The sequence below is a fragment of the Spermophilus citellus genome (genome assembly GCF_964194105.1).
Source record: "Spermophilus citellus genome assembly, chromosome: 6".
Lineage (NCBI taxonomy): Eukaryota > Metazoa > Chordata > Mammalia > Rodentia > Sciuridae > Spermophilus > Spermophilus citellus.
Genome location: NC_138187.1, coordinates 153,884,264 through 153,908,656, shown reverse-complemented (window position 1 = coordinate 153,908,656; position 24,393 = coordinate 153,884,264). Strand labels below are relative to the sequence as shown.

The window sequence follows — 24,393 nt, the reverse complement described above, 5'->3', positions numbered from 1 at the left end:
CTCCTGCCTCAGCCTCCTGAGTTGCTGGGGTCATAATCATGTGCCAGCGCACCTGGCTGGAATGTTATTATTGCTCAATAAAGTTTCAATTATGTGAGATGAATAAGCTAAAGATCTGTATGACACAGTGCCTATAGTTAACAATACTGTATTGTGCACTTAAAATTTTAAGAAGTTCTAGGGCTGGGATTGTAGCTCAGTGGTGGAGCGCTTGCCTTGTACATATGAGGCACTGGGTTGGATCCTCAGCACCACATAAAAATAAATAAATAAAATAAAGGTAAAAAAATTAAGAAGTTCTCATGTAAAGCATTCTAACAACCCCCCCCCCAAAAAAAAAAGAGGAGTGAGGAAACTTTTATAGGTGACAGATATGTGAGTCACCTAGATTGTGGTGATTTCCCAGTATATGTACATGTCCAACTCATCAAATATTGGCAAGAATGTGGAAAAGTTGGCTCACTCATATGTTACTAATGGGAGTATAAAATGGTATAGCGGTTTTGGAAAACAGGTTGGCAGTCTCTTTAAAAAAACAACGTATTCAACTACTATGCAATCTAGCAAATTGCATGTTTGGGCATTTATCCCCCAAACTGGAAAATATATGTTCATTCAAGTACAAAATTTGTATTTGAATGTTGATGGCAACTTTATTTGAGTAATGCAAACTAAGTCCCCATATGACCTTAGATGGGTGAATGGTTAAACAAGCTGTGGTACCTTCATATCATGGAGAATTACTCAATAATAAAAAAGAAATGAAATATTGATACATGCAATAACCTGGATGAATTTTCAGAGATTATGCCTAAAGGGGAAAAATCCAAAATGTTACATGTAGAATGACTTAATTTTTTTTAACAATCTTGAAATAACAAAAATTTGGAAATGCAAACAGATACAGTAAGTAGTTTCTAGAAGTGATGGATGGAGAGAGGTGAAGATGGAAAGTAGGGTGGCTACAAAAGGGCACTGGGGGGATTCTTAATGGAATGACCATACATCTGATGGAAATGGTAAAATTTGTGAGCACTCTGGAAAATAATCTGGCATTCTCTAACAAAACTTTAGTAAGGATACCCTATAGTCCAGCAATTCCACCCTCAGGTATATATACCCATAAAATTTTGCACTTATATGTCAAGAGATGTACATAAAAATGTTTTTAGCAGCATTATTTGTATATTCCAAACTGGAAACACCCCAAATGTCTATAGTACTAGAAGGCACAAATACATTGCAACTAAATCGAGACATGTCCGTATACATAAATATTAAGTATCGGTGAATCAAGGAATTACAATTGTATGTGACAAAAGTGAATGGCTTCCATAAACATGACCAAATGTTATGGCCAGACAAATAGAATTTGTAGAACATTCAAAAGCAAGCAAAACTAAACCACAGTGTTTAGAAGTGCATTTAAAATTGATAAAATTCTAAAGATGCATGAGGAAATAATCACCATAGTCAGGATAGCAATTACTTTGAGAAGGACTACAGAAAGGGAACAAGTTGTGGAGAGGGGGTTCTGGGGGGGATGGCATTGATTTGGGTGGTAATGACCCAGGTGTTTGGTTTTTGATGATTTGTTAGGCTGTACATTTATGTTGTGCCTTCACTTTTCTGTAATAGTTTATAACAAAATCACATGCCCTTAATTTCATTGTTTTCCTTTAAGATGAGATGAGAGAAATGTAGGTGTGAAATTCAACTATGCCAAGAAAAGGCAGCACGTGAAAAATCTGAGCTCAATAATTAAAACCTGTGAAAAAAAGAGAACGTGGAGTGTTGAAGCAGCAGGCAGACCTGCTGGAATGACCGTGGGCAGCTTGCCCTGGATGTGTTTTGTTTCCGTTTTTAAGTAATGAGCTAGGAATAATGAAGTTTGCTGGGGTGCTACATTTCTTACCCCACTTCTTTATGAGTTGGACATGGGCTGAGGGCCCATGGCTTTTCATTGTTTCAGAGATTTGTTTTCATATTGATACCACCATCACCTATGACTTCAATCCCCTGGACCATCCTGGGTGTGAAGAGGAAAACATCTGAGGCAGCTCAGATTTAAGCTGACTTAAGTGTCCCCATCTCTCCCTGTCTTCAGTCCAACCGACACTGGACCCAGCAGGCTCAGGAGAAAAAAAAAAAGAGACAACAGGTAGAAGTTCCAGATTGAGATGCTTTGAAGTGCTAAAAAGGGTCAGTTTCCCTCCATCTCAACCAGTTATGTTGGCTCAACAGACCTTCGGATTTACTGATACCAGAACTTGTACTTGGGGTACAGCACAGAGATTTAAAACAACAAAGAGGTAACTTTGATGAGAACTGCTGAGCACCACTAACTTTTCTCCTCGTGTTGAGGCGTTGCTTCTCCTTTCCTGCCTCTTCCTGCCATCTGGCCATTGCAACTAACCTCACACTGACTCAGGTTCTGCCCCAACACGAACACCCCATACACCTCAATGGCATTTCCCTGTCACTGGACTTCCAGGGACCAGTGCAGTCTGGAAATAGGAAAACAGATGCGCCTTTGGGCTCCGCGGGATCTCCAGTCAGTCTTTCCAGTGGACAGCGACACACTCTGGTCCTTAAGATTCTCGTTGTCTCAGGATTTTCGGTGCTGGACTCCGACTGTACCGCGCCACGTCCCCGGTACCGGCTGCCCTAGGCACAAAGGCAGCGGAGCCGAGGGGAGAGTGCTTGGAAGGCACAGCTGTCCTGCTACGCCCCTGCCCTGCGCCGGGTGCAATTCGTCTCTGCCGTTGGAGATTCTCCCAGGACTCGGGCCAGCGCCAATCAGGTCGCACCTGCCCTCCCCCAACCCCCCAGCCTCTGCACCTGGAGGAGCGATGAGGTCCTCGGCTCGGTGCAGGGCTAGCACTCGGAGCGCCGGCGAGGGCAGAGATGCCTCACGTGGGCCTCCCCAGCCGCCGGCGCCCGTGAGGACGTGCGCAGACCCCGTGGGAGCCGAGCGCGGGAGCGGCGGTCGGCGGTAGCGGGGCGAGCCCTCCAGCGCGCAGGAGACGGGGCGGGGCGCCGGGCGGCCGAGCTCCCCGCGGGGCGCCGGGCTCCGCACGCGGATGTGCCTGGCCGAGGAGCACTTTCGAGGGCGCCTCGACATCCAGGTAAGTGCGCTCCGAGGCCGCCTCCCTCTGAGGAGGCCGTGCCCGTGAGGCCGCCGGATCGCGTGAGCCCGGTGGGCGCTCGGCCCTCCCTCCCCTCTCCGGGCCGCTGGCAAGAGGGGCGCGCCCGGGCGGGGGGCGTCCCCGGCCTCTGGACGGTGGTGGATGGTGGCGCCCCCTCTTCGGAGCCGGATTCGCTGGGTCCCTGTCCCCCGGCCGCACCGAAGCCGTTTGTCCCCACACTGACCCCACCCCCACCAGATGGCCCAGGGAGCGTTGCTGCGCCCTGGCGCCCGCGACCACCGTGGACGCTCCGCGGGATCTCCTGGGCGCGGGCACTGGGGCTGGGACCTGGGGGAGTGGGTCGGGAGCCGTCGGTCTGTGGGTCGGGGTTGGTGCGCGACTCCCCGCAGCCCTGCGATCCGGGCTCGGCTTGCTGGTGATTTTTCCTGAAGTTTTACAAAATAACGAGGGCCGGGCTGCTTCCGCGGCCCAAGGGAGGCCGCCAAGCGGCATAGCGTGGTGGGGACAGGTTTCTCTGCCGGCGAATCGGGGTCCTGGACAGCCGGGCACCGACCCCGCTCCTACTGTCAACTTGCTCTGGAGCCCCGGAGCCGGCCTCCTGCACCCCAAGTAGAGAAACCAGGGACCAGCAGAAAGCAGTGGCGGGATAAGGGCTGCATTCTGGGATTCGGGTCCCTGACACTGGGCCAGCGTGGGGCGGCACTCTAGAAGACCTTCTGGAAGGGTGACTTCGTGTCTCTGGGAGTCAGAAGGCAGCAAGGAAGGGCAGGGGTAAGATCTGTTCCCGTCGGCCAACGCCCTTGGGCTGTACACACCACCCGTGTTTTTCTGACACACCATTGGGTTCCTTTTTGCTGCATGAAAATTGTAGAGCCCTGGAAGCTGGAGCTTCCTAGCAAGTTTGATGTGGCCGAGGTGTGGAGATACAACGGCTAGCTGAGGCCCCGGGTCAGTTGAGGTACATTCTCGGGTCTTTTCCAGTCTGTAAGGTTATTGACCCTGGCTCAGCCCACCATCGGTCCAGCTGGAGAATGCGGGTTGGGGTGGGTAGTTCTCAAGAGCCCCCTAGGGGGCTGATTCTAGGGTGACTGCAGTGTAACTGTCAGGGATTGATGTCTGTGCAGCGGGGACCTGTGCCCTGCTCATTGTCAGCGTCTGAGCCAGACCTGTTTTATACTGTGCCACAGACAGTGATGGGGGACTTCAGATCTCAGTGTTCACTTTGCCTGAGGTTCAGTGGGGCTTCCTTTTTGTACTAATGAAGAACTCAGAGACAACAGACATCCCCATCCCACCTTCTTTCTTCAAACTTGCAGAGGTGGACTAAGGGGAAGAAAGCACAAAGGTACATTCTTGGAAAACAGGTGCAGTTTCTCAGCCTTTTCTCCAGAGGTTCAGCTCCCCTGCGGGACAGGATCTAAACCACCATATCCAGACGGGGTCAGGTTGGCATGTGGAGAGAAACTAAATAGGACTATGATGGTTCATCTGTGACATCAAGCAAATCAGCAGCTGCCTCCTCCTCACGGTTTCCCACTTACTTAAGGAGCATGGCTATATTTTCCACCATCCTGGGGGGGTGAAATGAGGCAGGGCCATGCCTAGATGGGAAAGCCTCTGAAGTCCTCCAAGATGTGGGAGGGTCACATGTGTGGATAGAAACCCTCCTTGTGGGCATCCCTGGCATTCCTGCCCAAACTGGTCATCTGCCTTCAGTGACCCCACCAGAAATGGTGTTGTGGAGGGGCAAGGCAACATGGACTGCGTGCTGCTGAGAGAAGGCCCTCATGCTTTGCCCAAGGATCTGTTTTATCTCTGGCTTGTCCATCAGTAATTGGAAGTGAGCACTGTCTCAGTCTGTGTGCAAACATCATCTGGCAACCACAGAGCCTGGCCCAGGAACAGCCAGCGCCTCACCCAGAGGCCCCAGAGGGATTTTAGTGAACTGTTTTAAACATTGGAAGAAGGCTGGATCAGAGGAAGAGTTGGGAATCCTCGGAATGGCCATTTAAGAAAAGAGCCATTTGGTCATGACTGGGCAATTTCAAGTTCTGTCATTTGTGAAAAGTGCCCCGAGGTTTGAATCTGACCTGGTAATTGTTAACACTAATGAAAGCTGCCATCATCGATTAAGTATCATTGTTAAGTACCTTATGTGTCCAGATGTGCGGCTTTGCCAAATTGGTATTATCCCCATTTTTTGTGTGAAAACACTGAGTTTGGGGGAGGCCAAATAATTTGTCAAGTTCATAAAGCCCCAATCTCTGTGGTTTCAGTGTTCCTGTTCCTTCTATGGGGCCATACTCCTCCCATTAAAAACAGACACATATAGTAGCTGAAAATTCAGAACCATCATGAGTAAAGACTGTCATTTGTAGACCCAAGAGATATTTGTGACCCCAATAGACTTAAGGGAAAATGTTGGCCTGGGAAAACTGGATGCTCTTCCTTTGCTTTGATATGTAAAGAACAAACTACAATGACATTCATGCTTACCTTTCAATTATCAAACAATGAAAAGATTGCTGAACTTTTGATGGGTTTTAGAAAAACAGACACTTTCTTATGGCGTAACTTGTTTGGAGGGCCTTTTGGAAACACCTGTCCAGATTAGAAATGCCTATGCCATATGATCCAGTGATTCCATTTTTAAAAAAAAAATATTTTTTTTAGTTATAGGTGGACACAATATCTTCATTTTAATTTTATGTGGTGCTGAGGATTGAACCCAGTGCCTCACACATGGTAGCCAAGCACTCTACCTCTGAGCCACAGCCACAGCCCCATGATTCCATTTTTAGAAATTTAATTTGCTGTTATACCTGCAGATGGGCATGAGGATACACTGCCCATTATAGCATTGTCTGAGCCATGAAAGAACAATCTATATGCTCATCAGAGAGACAGTTGTTAAATATGTCGTGGTACTTCTAAATAGTCAAATACTACCTTATTTATCCATAGGAAAAAGAACTGGGAAGTTTACTATATAACCGATGGGGAACATTTTCCAGTTGGATGGCTAGGGGGAAAAATAAGATGTATAGAATGTTCATACTATGTTACTTTTCATGTTAGGAAGGAGGAAGATAACTGTAGACACAAAACCAAATAATATTCATTGCCTTCAGGGAGGGTGAACCTGTAAACCCTTTTGTACCTTCTAAACTTTGAACCCTGTGAATATACTACCATTTAAAAATCCTCTTTCTCTGCTGTGGGAAGCCATTCTCGCACCCATGCTGGTCAGGTGGCTGACTCTGCCCTGCACCTGACACATTCCCTTCAACACTTCTCCAGCTGAACCATGTGGGGTATCACCCTGTACTTCCTTCATGTTGCCTGAGAGGTTCCCTTGGGATTTTGAGACCACACAGGGACCATAAGATTGGAGTCATCCAGAGTTCCTGTGAAACCTGCAGACTTGTTCATGGAAGACTGAGAGAAGAGGTGTCTTTGGATGGCAGGCTCTCTGAGCTGGGTAGACAGGAGGTGCTCATCTAGCCTAGAAAAGTGTGAATAAGTAGAAACTATTTCATTGCTCTACTGTTCCCCTATTCAGGGAAAGGTGTCAATAGCTGGATAGGATTGTGAGCAAGAGGATTATGTGCCTGGACATCACTAGGGCAGAAGATATGGAGGAGGTCTAGTTCTGCTGTTGCATTTGGCTCTCAAAAAACAGAGGAAGAAACAGGGGAAAGAAAAGATTTGAAAATTATGCTGGAGTCTAGGGTTGTATGGTCCCTGAAGAGTAAGAAAATTCATCAATCAGTGTGTCCCTAAATTCCCCTTTGGTTACTCCCATTAGTACAGATGCCCAGATTAGTTCCCCTGTCTCCGAGAGTTTCCTTTCACTCATTACCCAGTCTGGAAGCCATGAATGCAGGATGGCCAGTGGGTAATAGATGCAGCCTTTTCCTTCAGGTGGGGCAGGTTTCTAAATAACAGAAGCAGTGGAAGAAAGACTCTTCCAGCCACAAGCTGGGTCCTCTAGCATCCTTTGGTGGAAAGCCTATATAGAGAACTTTCCACGTTCCAGTCACTCTGCTGAGCACTCTGCCTCTCCTGTGTTGTGTAAACTCTTGGATGTGTGAGAGCCCCAGCTCTGGACCACTGACTTCCTGTTCTCTGCACCTTAACCTGCAAGAACCATACAGTAAGTAGCATCCCGTGGGTGTGCATAGAGCCCATTTGGGTTACAACAGCGTGTGGCTGCACCTTACATGCTTTGATAGATGAAGTGGAGTCTGCAGTGTACACAGGTTTGTACAAGCACAGTTCAGGGACAAAGCAGTCATCGTCCTTGGTTTAGATTTCTCTTCTATCCCTGTGTGTACATCAGGGCTGGAGCTCAGTTTGAGTGTGTGATTTTCCCTGGGGAATGGGGGAGGGGGAGAGATTGTCATTGCTTTGGTCCAGATACTAGTCCTGTGGAAGGCTGTGAAGGTGGCTTGTGAAGCCCTGCATCTGCACCCAAGAGAAAGGTCAGCACAGGTCCCCAGAGCTCTGGGCATGCTTTTTGGAAAGAACAGCCTGAGAGCAGAGAGCCCCACTCTGCACACCGTCTCCTCCCACGCAGCTCGCAGCTCCTGGGCCAGGACTCACCTCTGACTCCCATTCCGCCTCAGAGAGAAACAGCTTGAAATTTCCCCCAAATAATTTCTAGAGCACACGAAGCAACTGCTTTTATTATGTGCTACTGTTGCCCTGTGGGGTTGGTGGGGGAGCTGATCTGGATTCTCAGCCAAGACTGCCATAACCCAGCCAGGAGGGGAAGCCAGACAGCCCACTACTGAGAAAGAAGAAAAGACAGAAGGGGTGAGAGGAAAAGGGGAAAGCGGAGATTGGGCGGGGGGAGGAGGGAGGGAGGGAAGAGAGGAGGGAGGGGAGGGAGGGAGGGAAGGATGGAAAGTCAACTTTAAGGGGAAAAAAAGGTGTTTCCTAGCACACTGGTAGTGGGCGAGCAGTTTAACCCACTTGAATTCAGAAAAGATCATTTTTCAGGATACTGGGAAGACAGAGTTGAACAAGGCATGGTCCCCAGGCTTCAGCTGCCTGCAAGGCACTGTGGGAGAGGAGCAAGCAGGCTGAGGAAGACACACTAAGTAGAGGTACAAGGAACAAGCCACCAGGTGTGGAGCGGCGAACACGACTCGGAGGCTGAGGAGCTGGGTTTTGAACTGAGCCTCGCCAGTTAGGTATGATTGTGATAGACAAGCTCAGGAGAAAAGGCAGAGCTGAGAGAGCAGCTTGGGCAAAGGCTCAGAGCTAGGACAGAGTTCGGAGTATCTGAAGATATGCTGATGGTAACAACGTCATCACTTACCCAACTTCCGCCACAGACAGCACATGGCCTTGCTTCTATTATGGTGGTGTTAGGGCTTTTCTCATGCAAAGCAAGTGGTCTACCACTGAGATATGTCCCCAGACCAACACATGACATTTTTAAGTAGTTAAAGGGTAAAACTGTTCACATTCCCATCTCCATAAAAGAGTCAATGACTAAAAATCTTTGGTGGCAAGATCAACAGGGCTTGATGATGCGTTAGATATGAGAGGTGAAGCCCACAGACCTATAAAACTATAAGTTCATATCAGGTTGACAACTGGTGGCATTTTAGATATGTGGAGGCCACAGAGCTCAGGAGCAAGAGTGCTGGCAATGGATGAAGTTGTAACCACCATTTTACTCGCCTGTTCATTCAGCAAACACCATTCATGTGTCTGGCCCAAGTGCTGGGCTGACTATGAAGACAGAGAGAAAAGGAGAAGCCATGGTCCCCATACGGTCTAGGGACCCCACAGTGCACAGAAGAGAGTGTAGAAGGAATGATTGCCTGGGTAGAAGTGGGGACAAAGGGCTGTGGGAAGACACAATGTGATCAATAAGCATTGTTGCTAAAATTAATAAGTAACATAGTAAACCATATCATACTACTCAGAGAACAAACTGAATAACTAGAATTATTTCTTTGCATTTGGCCAGTGGGTATCAAAAACTTGTTTGTGTTACAAAACCCGTGGAAATCAAAGTGTTCTTTGGAGAAGCCATGAAATAGCAACATATTAACATGGCTGAAAATACAATTTGATATATATATTAGAGAGCATCTTCAACCACACATCCCCACTGTTAAGGAAACACTACAAAACAAAAGCTTTAAATTACAAATATTCTGCCAGCTCACTTTTCTCCCTCTATGAATTAGGGAAAGATTACCAGGAGTCTATTTTAGTGCAGGAAACCCTTAGACCAGCTGGTAGAACACCAGGGCTCCAAGGAAGCACACTCTTGGCAGTTTGAAGGTTGTTGATGACTTTAGCAAGGACAGTTATAGCTGAGCAGAGAGGCCAGAATAGATAGGTAGGCTGAAAAGTGAGCATTGCATTTTAAGATATTAACAGGTATTTATTGAGTGTCCCTGGGGATATGATGTTGGTGGGAGGGAGGAAGACAGTCAGCACCCCAGCTCTCATGAATCTTAAAGTTACTCAGGGGAAACAGAGTTGTCACCAAATAAATGTAAGGTGACACTGTGATAAAGGCTATATAGCGAGGCTCATGGCATTGAAAATGTTTGATAGATCATTCAGGAAGGCGCTGAGAAATCAACTGGAGGAAGTGGGGATTGAGCTGAAAGTTGGAGAATGAGTAGGAGCTAAGGAGGGAGGGGGGCTTGGAAGTTCAGAGAGAATGTTCCAGGAATGGACAAAGGCCATGGCTTGGGAAAACGTGGCATTCTGAGATGCTAAAGACCAGTGGATCTGGGTGAGTAAGAGGGGCAGTCATAACAGATGAGCAGAAGAGGTCGGAAGGGACCAGAAAATGCAGAATCTAAGTCACATTAAGGATTTTGTTGGGTAGTCCATAAATAAGCAGGAAAGTAACATAGTCAGAATGTCTATTCAAAAAGATCATTCTTGCTGTTTTAGTCGGATAGTGTATTTGAGGAGATGATCCAGGGAAAACCTGTTGGCAAATTCTTGAAGTAGGCTGGGTAAAAGGTGACAGTTTTTAGACTGGGACATTTGTAATGGGGGAAAATAGACTTGAGAGGTTCTGGAAGGCAGAATGGAGAGGAAGCAATGGTTTGATGTGAGAAGAGATGGAGAAGATTGTTGAGAATGCGTCCTCAGCTTCCAGCTTTGTACCAGGGGATGGGGGTGCCATGCTCTGAGACAGGAAACACTGGCAAAGAACCAGCTTTAAGGCAAACCTCATGAGTTAAATCTCAGCCATGATGTCCTTGAGAAGACTTTGAACTATCTCGATGGAAGGGCAAGAGAGCAAGTGCATATTCAGGCAGGAGTTCAGAGGAGAGGTCTGGGCAGGAGCTGTGGCTCTGTGAGTCACCAACATCCAGGGGTAATTGAAGCCTCAGCAGGGATGGGGCTGCGTAAGGGGAGAGGACAGGCTTAGAAATGAAGACCTGGTGTCGAACCTCAATACCAGAAGGAGAGTGATCCTCAAAGGAGACTGAGAAAGATGAACCTGAGAGGAGGAGGAAAACCAAGAGGTGCAAATGTCATGACAGCCAAGAGCACAGTGTTTCTAGAACAGAAGAGACAGCACAGGTGCTGCTGAGAAGCCAATGAAGACGAGGACCTAAAAAGGCCCATTGCTTCAGAAATGTGGAGAGCATCCGTGGTTTAAGCAAAAACTCCAGTGGCATGAAGGGCCAGATGTAACTGGTGGAAGGGAAAGTAGGAGGTAAGAATGTGGAGGCTTCACATGTAACTTAGTCTTTCCAGAGGTTTAGGTGTGGGAGTGGGTGGTTTTATTCTGTTTTAATCAGAATTAAGCACATTTAAAATCCAGTGGAAAGCCCACAACAAACATAATTAATGGTGGAAAAAAAAAAGAATGCTTTTCCTCTTAGACCAGGAAAAAGGCAAGGATGCCCACTCTTTCCATTTCTCTTCAACACAATACTAAGTCCTAGCCAGAGCCATTAGGCAAGAAAAAAGAAAGAAAAGGCATCCAAATAGGAAAGAAAGTGTAAACCTCAAAGCCAGGAAAGGAAGGACTAAAACGGTCCCTTTTTGCAGATGACATGGTATATACAAAAAAACCCTAGAGACTCTACAGAAATGTTACATTAATAAATGAATTCCATTAAGATGTGGGATACAAAATTAACCCAAACCAGTTGCATTTCTGTATATCAATAACAAAGTATTTGATATGGAAATCAGGGAAACTTCCCATTTACAATAGCACCAAAAAGCATAAAGTACTTTAGGAATAAAATAAACTTAGCTAAGGAAGTTAAAGTCTTGCACACTGAAAACTGTAAAACATTAATGAAAGACATTTGAAACATCACAAATGGGAAGACATCCTGTGTTCATAGATTGGAGGACTTAAGTTAAAATGTCCATACTCTCCAAAGAAATATGCAGATTTAATGCAAATCCCTATCAAAATCCTAGGGGCACTTTTTTGCAGAAATACAAAATACAATTCTAAAATTCAAATGGAACAACAATGAACCATAAATAGCCAAAGCAATCTTGAAGAACAAAGCTGGAGGCATCAGGCATCCTTAAATCAAAATGTATTACTAATTACACTAATTAAAACAGTATGGAGCTGGGCACAATGGTGCATACTTGTAATCCCAGAAGCTGGGGAGGCTGAGGCAGGAGGATTGCGAGTTCAAAGTCAGCTTCAGCAATGGTGAGGCACTAAGCAACTCAGTGAGACCCTGTCTCTAAATAAAATATAAAAGAGGGCTGGAAATGTGGCTCAGTGGTTGAGTGCTCCTGAGTTCAATCCCCAGTACCAAAAAAAAAAAAAAAAAAAAAAGCAATATGGAATGACATAAAGACAGAACAAATAAAGAGCCCAGAAATAAATCCATGTTATATGGTCAACTAATCTTCAACAAGATTGCCAAGAATACACCATGTGAAAAGGAATGTCTGTTCAATAAGTTGTGTTGGGAAAATTATATCCACATGCAAAAGAATGAAATTGGACCCTCATCTTACACCACGTACAAAAATGAACTCAAAATGCCCAGACTTAAAAGTAAGGCCTAAAACTTCCAAAAGAATATTAGAGGAAGCACTTCATGATGTTAGTCTTGGCAATGATCTTATGGATATGAAAAGCACAGGACACAAAAGCAAAACAGATAAGGGGACTATATCAAACTAAAAAGCATTTGCACAGCAAAGGAAATAAAGTAGAAAAAACCCTACAGACTGGGAAAAAATATTTACAAACTATTTTATCTGATAAGATGTATATTTTTAAAGTATATAAGGAACTCTGCTCTGGTTTTGATATGGTTTAAATGTACCCCCCAAAGGTTCTTGTGTTGGAAGCCCCTGAAATCAGTATCTCAAATAGACATCTGCACCCCCATGTTCATTGCTGCATTAGCCACAATAGCCAAAATATGGAAGCAACCCAAATATTTACTGATGGGTGAATACATAAAGAAAATGTAGTGTATTAATCAAGTGCAATGTTGTTCCACATTAGGAAAGGAGGAAATCCTGCTATTTGCAATAGCATGGAGGAACTGGTAGGACATTTTGCTAACTGAAATAAGCCAGTCACAAAGGGTCAAATGCTACAGGATTCCACTTACATGAGGGATTTAAAACAGCCTAACTCATAGAAGCAGAAAATAGGATGGTGATTGCCTGGGACTAGGAGAAGGGGGAATAGGGAATTGGTAATCAATGGGGATAAAGTTTCAGTTATGCAAGACAAATACGTTTTAAAGATCTGCCTTGCAACATTGTGCCTGTGGATGATACTGTGTTATACACTTAAAAATCTGTTAAGATTGTTGGTCTCATGTTAGGCATTCCTACCAAATTTTTTAAAGCTAATGGAAAGGATCCAATTTAGTGGAAAATTATAAAGGGAAAGAAAGATAATTGATACTGTGATATTCCTGCAAAGATGGGAGGATAGCATCATACTGCTGGTGGGAAAGAGCCTTCTTTCACTGTGCAGTGGAATTGGGTGAACATCACCCTTCATCCAGGGTGCAGAGAAGAGGGATACAGCTCATGGTGGGGGAAAGTGAGGCTGTTGACTTCTGACAAAGAGAAGGAAGTTGAAAGTGGATAGAAGATGAGGTGGGATGGAGGAGGACATTTATTCTAGAATGGGTGTAATGAAGACTAAGAGGAAAGATTAGGAGGAGAAAGGGTGAGGAAACTAGAGTAGCATGATATTGGAGCACTCACTAGCTGTGTGACCTTGGGCCCATTTTTTTATCTGTAAAACAAGAGTGATAATTATAATTCCTCCCCCAGAGAACAGTGACTGACACGTAGAAAGTGATCAGCAAATGTTATTTGAACGTTTATCCCCAGTGCCAAGGGCTAGTGAGTGCCGAGCACATGACTGGTTTTAACATAAAACATCCACCAGTTCTCCCAGGCGCTCAGCAGCAGATGAACATCTCCGAAGCCCGTTTCCTTCTTCTCTAAGCACTTGGAAGCCTTTCCGCCACTTAATGCTGAGGGATTTGTGTGTGGTGCTTAGCCAAGGCCGATTCTATTAGGGGATTTAATCATATGGGTAGGGCACTGAGCCAGGGTAAAGAGAGAAGAGGTTCAATTAATTCAAGAGGCCAGTCTCTTCTGACTTGGCCGTGTTCAGAGGACAGGGCGCCTTTGGAACTCATTCCTTTACTCCTTTCATGATGTCTCTTGAAGCCAACTTTGAGCCAGGCCTACACCCAGGGCTGAGACCACAGAGGTGAAAAGGGAGGGTTCCTGCCTTTGTGCCTTGAATCTGACAAGGTAGATGTTGGAATGGCCATGTCACAAAGTACTGAGGAGCCTAGAAAAGGAGCACCTAGTTATGCCCAGAATAGGCAGAGAAAGCTTCCTAGAATGGGTGGTGTTTGAGCTGGGACATTAGATGAACATCTTTTCAGGCAGAGGGAGGTCCAGGCTCAGGAGATGGTAAGGAAACTGGGGACTGCATGGAATCCAGTAATGTCAGAACATGAAATGCCAGGCTATGGTGACGAGAGGCTGGACAGCAGCCTGGCATGCTGCCTGCGGGACTGAGGACCTTGTCGTGACCCGTAAGAGATGTGGAGCCAATGCAGATTTGTGAACAAAGACAAAACACCTTCCGGTTTACATCTTAGAAGATCACTCTGTGGTCAGTGGTTTGGTTGGAGGAGTTCAGTAGGACGGTGATGGGAGACAGAGGTCATAACCAAGAGTCACTATGATTGGATTGACTGTCAGGAGACTGTGATGCTAGTCTAGGTGATGACTCTCCAGAGGATGGTTCCAGTGAAATGGGTCCAACATGTGGCCAATGGTGATGGGCGAGTGAATTGGAGTAAAAGCCACTGGCAGGTAATGAAGTCTGAGGCTAGGCTGTGAGAGGTTCTCTTTGTATGTGTTGGAACTTTCTGGGTTGAATTTTCAATGAAGGGGGAACAACTAAATTCCTGAGTGAGTGAGAAGAAATCAACAAGGGGTTAGAAGGTAGAGTGAAGCATAGTTGAGTAGCACAGGCCCCTGAGGAATAAGAATTCCTGCAAGATGATGGACATAGGATACTTTAGACCCCAAAACAGAATAGATCCGTGAAAGGTTTGAACTGTTGTTTCTTATTTCCAAGGTGAAGCAACCATCACAAAATAGGTAGGGCATAGTTCCAAGATTCTGGGACAGTGAGTACTACTCTGTACCACAGACAGCCTTACAGATAGGCACCCATAGAGATCTCCAGAGTTAGCTGAGTCTCGTGGTGACAGCACAATCCATGACAACGTCCTTGGGGGAGCACCTTCCAAGATCCCTCAGAAAACCATTCCCAGCCTCTTTGCTAAGGTCTTGCTGACCCCTGCTTACCTGTCCCTATGGATAAGGAATGAGGTGAACAGCTTCACCCCAGGATGCTGACAGTTCAATACAGACTTCTCTTAGTGGATAGGTGGCATTGCTGCTCATTTCTCTTTTGGGCATCTACTCTCTGCCCAGGCTGTTCTGGGCACATTGGGGGATTCATGCACATCCGGGCCATCAAGAGACACTAAATCCTTGTCTGCCTAATGGGCAGAGTTAGGCACAGTGGGTAAAGGAAGTGTATTGCAACTCTAGTCAATAGTTACTGTGAAGCCAAATGGAGAGAATGGTATAAAGAATAGAGCAAGATGTATTCTGCGTTATGGTGTGGATAAACGTCCCCAAAGGTCCAGGCTTGGTTCCCAGGGTGGCACTCCTAGGAGGTGGTGAAACCCTAGGTCAAGGAGGATTGTGGACCCTACTCCCTTTCTCTTCCTCTTTGCTTCCTGGCCATGAGGTGAGCTTCTTGCTCTTCCTCATACTCTGCCCCTCACCAGAAGCCCAAAGCAATGGGTAGGCCTGACCTTGGACTGGAAGCTCCAGAACTATGAGCTAAATAAATTACAGGTTAATTATCTTAGGTTTTTTGCTTTAGTAAAAGATCCTACCTCCTCCTGCTCCTTTCCCCTCTTGGCTCTTTAGTAATGCAAGGCTGACTCATTCATCTAGAAACACTTAGGAAATAAAATGGGTTGAACTTGGTGATGGGTGACAAGGAAGAGAGACAGGGAGGAAACTGGGACAACTCACAAGTTACTGAGCTTGGAGACTCGGTGGATGACGGTGCCATTGAGTAAAGAGGAGGAAAACAGAAGGAAAGGTACCTTGGGGGGCAGAGCAGGTCAGATGACAGGCCTGATTGGGACCATCTGAGCCTAGGAGCTACTCAGTGATACTTTGGACCACAGTGTCTAAGGGCCACTCGGTGGTACAAGTCTGAAACTCAAGGGGACTTCCGCCCGGAGACCTCGCTTTTGGGAATGACCGTATACATGTGAGTGGAGAAGGACAGAAACCTGGAACGGCTGGTGCGTATGAGGGCAAGATGGAGGCAGGAGGGACGAGGCAGCCTCACTAGCAACTAAGGAGGAGAAAAGTTAGGGAGTGGGAAGCTTTGGCAGGACCTGACAGTAGAATGTTTGGGAGAGGCAGAGTGACTGGTGGCCACGGAAGACCTTTCTCAGAGCAGTTTCAGGGAGGCAGGTAGGAGTTGGAGCCAGATTTCAGCACGTTCAGAACAGGTACGTTGTGAGAAAGTGGAGCACATGCCCACAGACCTCAGAGAAGCGGCTGGGGCTGGGGTGGAGGGATGCGGCGGTACCTGCAGGGTGGTTGGGAAGGTGTGGAGATTGCGAGTGTAGACTAATGGCTTTGTTGCGAAGAAGAGAGTTGGGGATAGCAGCAGTGTCGGGGGGCATGTGAGGAGAAGCAATAGGCTGTTTGTTAAGAGTCAGAGAAACTTGATAATATCAATGTAGTAAAATAGTAGAGCCAAGAGGGGAAAGGAGCAGGAGGAAGTAGGATCTGGACCCTAAGTGGGAGCTGGACTGACCCAGAAGAGGAACCTTTCAGCCTTTAGGTACAGGGTGAAGAGGGTGAGGGTTGGGTGATCCTGCCCAGGATTTTAGGTTAGGCTCCGGATGGGGTATGTCTCCGTCAGATGTGGACAGTGCTGTTTGCTAAGAGTGCAGAGAGTGTGTGTGTGTGTGTGGGGTGGGGGGTTGAGAGGAGCCACGGTTGGGAGCAGCCCCAGAGGAGTGGAAGTACTGTGATGACAGGCGTCGAGGTTCTGAGCCCAGGCCATTGAACGATGATGATTGTGCTGACAGACGGGAGATGTTTTGCACAAAATGCTAGGGATGTTTGGAGTGTGTTAAGTTCAGGGCAGTGGCAGAAAATCCATGTAAACAAGTCCTACCAGTGTTTGGGACTATCTCAAGGGTATGTGGCTGCTAAAAGCCAGCATCCTCTCTAGTCACCAGAGCCATTTAGCCCAACCGCTGGGCAGAATCTCATGGTCACCTCCTCAGACACCTTAGGTATTCAATCTCATGCTGTGGGGGAAGTGACATAGGCTTAGAGATGTTGGTATTATCATTGGATTCTTTTATTTTTTAAATTTGTTTTGTAGTTGTACATGGAGAGACTGCTTTTATTTTATTTATTTTTATGCAGTGCTAAGGATCAAACCCAGTGCCTCACACATGGTAGGGCAAGTGCCCTACCTCTGAGCTACAACCCCAGCCCCTATCACTAGATTCTTGATGACTTGTGAGTTGAAAAGGTTACATGGGGAATGGTAGGCTGGGTGAGAGCTCTTTTTGAAGCTTTTTTTTTTTTTTTTTTTTTTTTTGTACTGGGGATTGAACCCAGTGATGCTTAACTATTGAGCCACATCCCCAGCCCATTGTGTGTGTGTGTGTGTGTGTGTGTGTGTGTTTATTTTATTTTGCGACAGGATCTCACTAAGTTGCTGAGGCTGGCTTTGAAATTGTGATCCTCCTGCTTCAGCCTCCTAAGCCACTGGCATGCGCCACCACACCTGGCTGTTCTGGAAGCTTTTTAAAAGTTTTTGTCTCTGTTAGCAAGGTCTGGCTCAGCCTGCAGATCGCTCAGGGGAGAGAGTGTTTATTTGGATTTAAGGCTTCCTTCAGCCCAGATCATCTTCCCAAATGTTTCCCTTCTGGCAGACAAATGGTAACTAAATCTTCTGGATCTTCCAGAAGTTAAATGAAGATATTTTCTTTTAGAATCTAAATTAAGATATTTTACTACAATATTTGAGAAGAAAAACTGCAGCTTCTTAGAAATAGGCCTTTAATGGTTCAGGAGAAAACAGCAGAAGGGAATCAGCAACAGAAAGCTCACGCCCCACCCCCACCCATGGCCCTTTCCTCTGCCCTGTCCTGTGTGGGCCAGTGCCGCTCCACACCGGGACCTTCTCTCAGGTGGATGTGAGTAAATGTGAAGGGCAGAGCTTCTCTGTCCACACATACACCAGGAATAGGTTCCTTCTTTCCTTCAACTCACCAGCTACTCGCCCGTATTCCTGGCCTCTGTCCATCCTGTTGGTCCAGGACTGACTTTGGGCAGGTAGGGCCATGCAGATTGCTTAGGTCCTTACATACTGTATTATCAGATGACAAATGGCTGCTTCCTGGTCTTCCTCCAACTCCCCGCACCTGGGATTGCCCTTAGTACTCCCTTAGGATGGCCAGACTTCCCCACAGTCCAGCGACCAGCCGAGCAGGACCTCTTCCTGTGGGTTCCAGCTCCACAGTGGGCATCAGTGCTGACTGATGTGATACGCCCCAGTGGTTGTTAAAGAGTTTGGCCCACACCCCTGCGTCGTCTGTCTGCTCTCCGTTCAGCTACATGTCCAGCACTCTCAGCTTGCCAGATGCCGGAGGCACAGGGCTGAAAAAGGAAGGCAAGGTCCCTGGCTCTGTGGAACTGGAGTCTGGAGCTGGAGCTTTCGGGCCCATCCTGTTGACCTTTGGGGCCTGATAATTCTTTATTGGGGGTGCTGGGCTTTCCTGTGCATTGGAGGATGCTCTCCAGTAACCCCTAGATGCCAGGAATACCCCCCACCAAGTGTGACAATCAAAACTATGTTCAAATATTGCCAACTGTCTCCTTGGGGAGCAAAATTACTCTCCTCTATTGGGAGGATAAAAATTATTATTAAATATATAATCACAAAAATTAAAATGCAATTACATAATATAAAGATGCTCTAAAGAAACAAGCAGGGACTAGGTGGGGTGGTGCATGCCTGTAATCCCAGTGGCTCAGAAGGGTAAGTTCAGAAGGATTGCAAGTTCAAAGCCAGCCTCAGCAATTTAGCAAGGCCTTAAGCAACTCAGTGAGACCCTGTATCTAAATTAAAAATATAGAAAGGGCTGGGGATGTGGCTCTGTGGCTAAGTGTACTTGGGTTCAATACCTTGTACCAAAAACAAAGAAAGAAAAAGAAACAAGCAGGTCACCATGATAGGATACTTAGTTTAGGTTCAACTATGAAGCAAGGCCTCATGGATGCACTAACGCCTATGCAGAAGCTTAAGGGGTGAGGAATGAGGCACTGAACATTCCTGGCAAGAGATGTTCCCTAGGTAAGAAAGGGTTTCAGCTGTTTGAAGAACAGAAATAAGGCTCACTGGCTGGGGATGGGGACCAAAGGGAAAAGTGGTACAAAATGAGACTGGGGAGGTAGGCAAGGGCTGGGTTACGCAGGGCCCTGTGAACCATGTATTCTAAGGGTAATACAGATGTTTAAGAAGGAAGGCAGTGGATGCAGATTAATGTTTTAAGATCATCCATCTGCTGAGTGGTGACCAGTTGGACAATGAGGATAGTGGTCCAGGGAAGAGACCAAGGGCAGCCAGGAGAGAGGTAGTGAAGACTGAGCTGGGGATGGATTTGAGATCTGCCTCACCTGTTCCTGTTGCCTCATACATCTCGGTCATACCCAATGATTGGCAGTACTAGTTCTGGGACCACCTTTACTCTATTCAGTGATATTTATTGGCTGTCCATTGTATGCCCAGTGTGTAAGACAGTGATCCCAGTAGCTCAAAATCTAGGAGAGGGATAGACACAAAATGGTAGCAGAGTGGAGGGTGCCCATCACCTTCCCAGAATAGCTCAGCCCATCAGTCCCAACAAAGATTGGGCCAGCTCACCAGAGGATTAAACTCCACCCACTGTCCTAGGAAGCCAAATGAACTCAAAAGAGGGTACTGACCCCCATCATGAGATGTCTGGAGATGAGAGTGTTAGAGATGAGATTTTGTAAACATGAGGTGTTAAAATCTAAGGAAGAGAAGTTAATCCAGCCTGGGAAGAGTGAGAGTCAGGAAAAACTTGAGGAGGTGACACCTGAATTGATTTTTAAAAACTACCTAACAAGTGAGGTAGAGGAGACGGGGCACACCTGACCTAGCACAGCCCAATGGTGTGGCAGGGTCAGGAGAGAGGAGGCTGGTGGGGTTGGCAGGAGTCAAAGAAGAGTGGCATCTCCAGCACTCAGTCTGTCTCCTCCAGGCGCTACCAGGGGGCTCTCTCCAAGGTCTTCAGCTGCTTGTGACCTCTCGAAGTTCCTCCAGGTTCTCCACAACCGGGCTCCAGACCCACCAGCACTGGGCACAGTGAGCAGCATTTATTTTTACAAACCTGCTGTGCTCTTCCGAGCTGATGCCCTTACTCATCCTGCTGCCTAAATCCTAAAAGGAGAAAACACAAGTTTGTTCTCACAGTTAAAGTAATTAATTTTGTATTAGTCCACTTTCCATTGCCACAACAAAATACCGAAGGCTGAGTGCTTCTAAGAGTTTATTTAACAGTTCTGGAGGCTGAAAATCCAAACAGCATGGTGCCAGCTCTGGCAAGGGTCCCTCTGGCTGCGTCTCATCATGGTGAATGGCTGGAACACGTGTGAAAGGGAGAGATTCTGCGGCAAGTCAGGAAGCCAGTAAGAGACCTGCAAGGGGCCACGCTTGCTCTCTTACAGCAGCCCTCCCTTGAGGACTACCCAGGGTCCCTCAAGAGTGACATCAATTCCTTTCCAGGGCAGTGCCCTCCATGATCTAATTAGGCCCCTCTGAAAGATTCCACACCACCTCTCAACACTCCCACCCTGGGGACCAGACTTCCAACTCAGGAACCATTGAGGACACGTCAGATCACATCCAAACCACAGCAAAGCCAACTGAAATGTTTAATAATAGAGGATTTCCTTAGTAAACTACCAGCTATTTAAATGGTGTAGAAACAAACTTCATATGAAAAGACAGTCATGATATATTATTAAATTATAAAACATCAGGAACAGAATATAAACTAAGTATGTGTGTGTTGTATCTATGAGAACATAACAAAATGCTGGCTGTGCTTATCTCCCAGTGGACAGAATGATAAGGTACATATGGTGCTGAGTATCAAACCCAGGGCCTCGTGCACGCTAAGCTAGCACTCTGCTACTGAACTACACTCCCAGCCAATTTTTATCTTTCCATTTATGCAATTTAAATTTTCGAATACACAATTGTTATTTTTGTAATAACAGACAAACCACCCCCAAAGCCGCTCTGGGGATCGGGTTGGCAATGTTCACAGGAGCCATTGACCTCTGGCTGGTTACCGTGACTGCCCACTGGAGACACAGCAATATGTTTTCTCCAGGAGGACCACAAGAGAGACTAATTCATTAAGTGCTCTCAGTCCCAAAGATGACAGGAGCCAGGAAAGCATAAAGTCTTGTTACTATGACAGCCGGTAGCCTTGATGTCTGTGTGTTTATTAACTGGCCAGTGTGTATCCGCCCTCCCACAAGCTACAGCTGCAGCCCTCCCACAAGCTACGCTCCGCAGCTGACCTTGATGCCCATCACTTTCTCAAAATGGCCCAGCCCATCAGTCCCAACAAAGATTGGGCCGGCTCACCAGAGGATTAAACTCCACACACAGTCCCAGGAAGCCAGATGAACTCAAAAGAGGATTCTGACCCCCATCACGAGATGTTTGGAGATGAGTGTTGGATGGCTGGGCCACTTTCTTTAAAATGACAATTACAGTGTGCCTTTTTAGGCCAGGCATGAAGTACAGTTTTATGTACAGTTCACCCCTTCACAACTTCACGCCTTCCCATTTTAGAGCTGTTGAAACTGAATAATTTCAGCAGAAGGAACAATTAATCAATAGCAGAGCTTGGGTATTAACATGGCTGCTTCTGAACAGCACCCAGCCCTCCATTTCCCTAATTAATGGAGGCTACTTACAGGCAGGGAACTTTAAAGCTTGGAAAATGCCCTATTGATTTTGGCTTAGAAGGCACCCAGCAGGAAGTGGATGCCAGATGCTCTTGTTGAATGTTTGGACGAATGAATGAAAAAAAGAAAAGATAATTTTAAAAGGTCATGTAATCAGATCAAGGCAGGGAGAGCTAATCACATTAGAGTCCTATCTCATAGATAGTTGCTACAAATGAATGCAGCAGGATTGGGTAGTTCTTTCTGTTTCCTACCCAAGATTTACAAGGATAAGCCCAGGAGTAGACATCAGGAGTCATTTTTGCTAGGGCTAGAGACAAAAGGGACCGTGCTGGGCATGTGGGTCAGTGAGTCTTATTGGTCTGGGGGCGAGGTGCTGGCCTGGTCAGGTTCCCAGGCACAGAGCTGGATGTCGGCTGTTCTCATTGCTATTGGTCACTGAGGCCTTACGAGGTCCAAGCAGTTTCCCTGCATCCCTCGTGGTCTAGGGACACAGCAGGGAGGCCCAAATGGCAAAGCCTCCTGGGTCACTTGTGAGAGAGATACTTTATTTTTTCTTGATTGTATCAAACTGACAGCCTTGCCCGGGCTCGGGTGAGGAGCTGTTTTTCTCCATGTGTGTGCTGTCAGCTTCAGGAAGGCTCAACGCTGGTTATTGGGTCAGCAAGTAGAAACTGAGGGAAGCGCTGGTTCACATCTCTTAGCTCCTTAGTCATCTTCCTTGCGGCACAAAGCAGACTCCAAGGTCCTTTTCCCAGCCCTGCATTAGCATGCAACAGGAAGGAAAGCCCTGAGTCCAGACCACTGCAGGAGCCCAGAAGGAAAAGACTTGGAGCATCACAACAGTTCTCGACTTCCAGGGATGAAAGCATAGGAAAGGACAAAGTAATCTCCTCTAACAAAGCAAGAAACAAAAAGTTTATTAATACATCTACTTGATCTGTGCCTGGGGGATACCCAGGGGGGAAATGAGTGAATCCCAAAGAGGTGGCTCAGAGCTCGGGCTTCAGTACCACCTCCAGTTGAGGACAAAAGAGGCCAGCCGTGGAAAAAGCGGCAGTGGGCTTGTTAAGTGGGCTTAAGGTGGAACTTTCTCCATCGATGGGACTTGGCTTTGATGAGTCAGGCTTGTTTTCCTGGTGCAGAGAGGGGACACCCTCATGGTGGAGATTCTCTTTTCGGGTGAGGAGGTCACTTCTCCCCTGTTTTCAGAGCTACTCCTGTGTCTGCTATTTCTCAAAATCATTAGCTCCAAATATTCCTTATGCCAAAGAAGCATATTTTGGGGTGGTGTATTCTGGTCTACAACAGCTTACTTGGAAAGAAAATATACACTGACTTCAGGGTTACTCAACAAAGCCACTGAAATAATGGTGAAAAGCCTGTGGGCGAAGAGGCTGCAGAACACTGTCCTGGCTGCTTTCCTTCTGGAAAAGGAGGGCAGTTTGCAAGGGCTCTGCTTTGTCCTACTCTCCTCTGTAATCCATCCATCACAAATCTAATGAGGTTCATCAGGAAAGACGTGAAGGAGCTGACTTCTGAGAAAGGGCACAGGACCCTTGGGAGAACAGCATCTTCTCCTGAGGAGGCATGTAGCCTCTGGTGACAGGCTGTAGCAAGTCCCACTTTATAGATATGAAAACTCAGGACTAGACTTCCTCCCCCCAAGACCCACAGGGGAAATCCTAATCCCTGGATTCCTGCCACAGCTGCCAGCTACCACCTTCCCTCGGCCCAGGACGTGTGGCGGAGTGTGGAACCTCTGGGGGACTCTGTCATAGTTATCCTGGGGCTTCCTTGCCAGCCCCATCCAGCTGGGATTGGGGAACTGCTTTTAAAAATATTTCTAGGAGATCACACACACAGAGAGACACATGCATGCACACATGCACACACTCTGAGCCAGCCCTTTGTGTTTTATTTAGGAAATCATAATGGCTCTCAGCTAAACAGAAACCTGAACCAATCAAAGGGTCTTCCCAGGGCTCAAAAGAAACAGGCTTCACAGAACCGGCTGTCAGCACCTGCAGAGGAGAGCTGGAGTGCAGACCCCTGCGGGGTGAGGTGACCTTGACAGGGAAACACTACAAGGATGTTGTGCTGTTGCACATACCAGCAACAGGTTTCTGCGGATTCTTACATCTGGCAGAGGCAGGAAAGAAGAGAGCAAGCAGAGAAGAGTATGCCCATTTTAAGGAGTATAGAAACCAAGCCATAAAGGAAGAACGGGGCTTATTTAAAGTCCTCCGGACAGGCTTTGGGGATCCTCCAGCAGAGACAGTTTACTGGAACTCTCATTTAGCGTCCCAGCAGTGCAAATTCTGCAATCTCAAGGATTTCCTATTAAATTTAATTTCCTTTATTTCTATATTTCTTCAGATACTCTTCCCTGGGAGGCAAGGTGCCCACAGGGCAACCACCTTGCCCAAGACTTTCCCAATGTTAGCACTGAAAGTCTCATATCCAGGGAATCCTATAGTCCTAGACAAACCAAGGTGGCTGGTCACATTTAGAGGAATGTCAGTGCTTGAGAAGAAAGCCCCAGGTCTGGGGATGTGGCTCAAGCGGTAGCGTGCTCGCCTGGCATGCGCGGGGTGCTGGGTTCAATCCTCAGCACCACATACAAATAAAGATG

At 46.8% G+C, this 24,393-nt stretch overlaps 1 protein-coding gene across 1 annotated transcript in view; it reads left to right on the top strand.

Moving 5' to 3' along the window:
• Positions 1-3,027: 3,027 nt before the first annotated feature.
• The window catches only part of FAM163A (family with sequence similarity 163 member A), a 59,254-nt gene continuing 37,888 nt past the window's right edge, over positions 3,028-24,393 (top strand). The window contains exon 1 of the mRNA XM_081297513.1: positions 3,028-3,128. The gene's annotated coding sequence lies outside the window, so the exon portion shown is untranslated. The remainder of the gene's footprint in view (positions 3,129-24,393) is intronic.